Here is a 3,351-nt window from a genome sequence, read left to right on the forward strand (position 1 = left end):
AAAGTATATTCATCCTGAGAAACTAATCTGACTATCTTCCCTGCTTGGACCTCTTTTTCCTGCAAGCCTTTAGACTATAATTGTTTTTTAAGGGACCTGTGTAAATCTCTCTGTATACATCTCAGAGAAGTAGCTTTCTGTGCCCTGCTGACCTCTTTCTCTCAAAAACAAAACAAGCAAAAGAAAACACAGACCAGAAAACTGAACATCCTCAATGATCTAACTAGGCAACATGAAATATGAACGTTCCACAAGCATCATCAATTATTTCTTAGGCATAGAAGACAAGTGCAAATGTAATTATTCCACCAACTTAAAGATCTGCCTTAAAAGAAACAAACCACAGCATCAATAATTCTCTAACAGCAATGAAATGAGGAAATTTTTTATGAAAAACCAATGAGCAAACCTGATAGATCATTCACCCTTCCTACCATGCACAGGTGTTCCCCCCAAATATATGTTAAGTAAGTCAGTATAAATCCCAATTTGTATAAAGAACAACATATCTTCTGCAGGAAGATCGCTATGACTCTCTGTTCAGTAATGGAAAGTTAGATAAGATAGAGATAAATCTAGAACCTAAAATAATATTTACATCCTCTGGGAGCCCTTGTGATCTGTAATGTAATATACACATATGTTCTGTGCCTTTGCCTAGAGAGCTGTGCAGAACCTGTTTAAATCAGTAAAAATGTTGTTAATTACAAAAATAAAATGAGGGACTGACTTTTCAAATTGAAACCCTTCATATGAGAAATTCCTTATCAAGGAACAATCCATAACAGTTTGTTTAGGTGGCATCCAAACGCCAGTACTCAAGGGGAGAAAAATGCACCATCAAGAAAAGGTCAAGTTGGGCTTCCCTGGTGGTGCAGTGGTTGAGAGTCCGTCTGCCGATGCAGGGAACGCGGGTTCGTGCCCCGGTCCGGGAGGATCCCACATACCGCGGAGCGGCTGGGCCCGTGAGCCATGACCGCTGAGCCTGCGCGTCCGGAGCCTGTGCTCCGCAACGGAAGAGACCACAAAAGTGAGAGGCCCACGTACCGCAAAAAAAAAAAAAAAAAAAAAGAAAAGGTCAAGTTAAACTTGAAGAATAGGAAGAAGAAGATACGGCATATAATTACCATCTCCCAACTTGATATTTAGTTGTTAGGTAAGTACCATCAGAGAAGATAATAGATGGAAAGGAACACCTTAAAGGGGAAGAATCAATATTACTAAAATTGTTCAAGGAAGAGAATGACTAGGAAACCGCCCTTAGGATCCATACCATGAATTTGGTGTCATTAGAATGTTATGTTAAATAATCCAGTTATTTCTCATGATTAAATGACTTGGGATGGGGACCAAGATGCACCATTTTCTCAGATTTTCATCTTTAAGACATGTTTCTTCCATCACCATCATCATCACCATCATTATCCAACACTGAAGAAATAACTGTGTGTTTCATAAGAGGAGGGGCCAGGTGGGCTACCTGCTAGCACAGTAAGGCTCTTTGCCTGCTGCTTCAGCTAATATTGTTCTTTCTTTTCTTTGAGAAAAGACCCATTCTGTTCCCTTTGGCAATCCGCCCCGTCCCGTCCTAGTTTTGGCGTGCTCCATGGGACTGTCACGCCTAAAGCAATTCCCGGCCTTACACATACTTTCTACTTTTCTCAATTCCTCCAGGACGGCGCTGAGCAGGTCTCAGACATTGATGGAAGTGAAATCAATCAAACATCCCAGTCACTCATGTTCTCCTTTCACGATAAGGATGTTTTCTGTCCAGAATCTCACTCTTCCTTTTCTGTGTCTCAGGCAATGGTAATGCCATCTTTCCCATCAAGAATCATTACGATGAACACTACAGGGTTTTTTTTCAGACAAATCATCCTGAGTTTTTCTCTGAAGTCCCTTTGTTTTCTTAGAATTCTCCTTTGGTCTCCTTCAAGTAGACTTAAATAACTGAGTGGTGTGTGTGCCTGTTTATTGTGCTGTCTCTATGGCAACCATCTTGATGCTTCTTGGAGCTCCTTGTGAGCTCAGCAGTGTCTCTATACAGAAAGAGTCATTGTGCGTGGACAGACACACTGCCTGGCATGATGAAGAGCTCTTGGAAAAGGCAGCCTTTATTTTTACTCAGAGATTAATCTGATTAATTATAATGCCATCATTTTCAAACAGCATCTCAAGGAGACAAGCAGAATGAAATAAGTACCGCTTTATGGAATTTTAGAGTTGCACAACATATTCATGGTACTAATTATATAATCTCCAGAAAACTAAAGTTCAGAAAGCAGTCCTTTGCCTCCAAATTGCTGGATTTCCCCTCCATCAGACCATGTAGAACTTGCCCATCCCTCCCAAGTGTTCTTGGCAAATCTTGTTCATTCCTCTCTGCCTAGCTGTGGTTAGTAATTAACAAATTAGTTCCATGATTTGTTCATTTATGCATTCAATACTATACCTGCTCCCAAGTCCCACTGCTCATTCCAAAAAGGATTTAAGGTAGATTGCCATCCTTCTTGTGGAAAAACAAGGGGGGTGTCTTGTTCCTCAGCATTTTTTCACAAAGCCCTTTGTCCCCAAGCTGGACTTTTGCTCCTTATCTCTCTCAGCCAAGAACCAAAGCCCGTTCTTTGGAGATGGGTCCCACTTTTCCCTTCTAGGACAGGTTTGAAGTATCTGGTTGGAACAGTGGCTGGGTTATGCCCCCCTCTCCATCTAGTACTTCACTCTGAAGAGAAAGGGTTTGTAAGTATCTCCTCTGAGCTTAAAACCCACATATACAAAACATCTGATTAAAAAAAAAAAAGGAAGAAATTTCAAGCGGCTTCCCTTGCCTAGAAACAGATTAATTGTCCATGCATTTAAAATGAATCCAAATCATGACAGGAAGTTTCATGAGCTGGGCCCATGAGAGCTTGTTCACAGGAACTGATAAATAAAAATGTATCCATACATTTTCCACTTATGCTTGTTCATTTCACGTGTGATGCTTCTAGCATGACTGATCATACGGAAGTAGGTGGCATTGTTTTTACTTCACCCCTTTCGATTGCCATAGTGAGTTTTAAATTCCTCCCATCTGTGATCCAGCCATACCGTACAACTTTTTCTCATGTCCTCCTGTCTGCTTTAGGAAAATGCCTCTAGTTTTCCTGGGGATGATTTTCCCTATAGGAAGAATTCAAAGAAAGAAAATAACTCAGTTGATAAACGTGACCATCTTCCACTTCAAAATGGACATACTCTTTGCCATATGGCGGGAATTATGGAGAGATTCTTTATCATCCCATTATACTCAGCTGTTGTTTACTTTTTGTGAATTGAATGTTGACAATTATAGTTTGAGGGGTTTTTTTA

The sequence above is a fragment of the Phocoena sinus genome, chromosome 10, assembly GCF_008692025.1.
Source record: "Phocoena sinus isolate mPhoSin1 chromosome 10, mPhoSin1.pri, whole genome shotgun sequence".
Lineage (NCBI taxonomy): Eukaryota > Metazoa > Chordata > Mammalia > Artiodactyla > Phocoenidae > Phocoena > Phocoena sinus.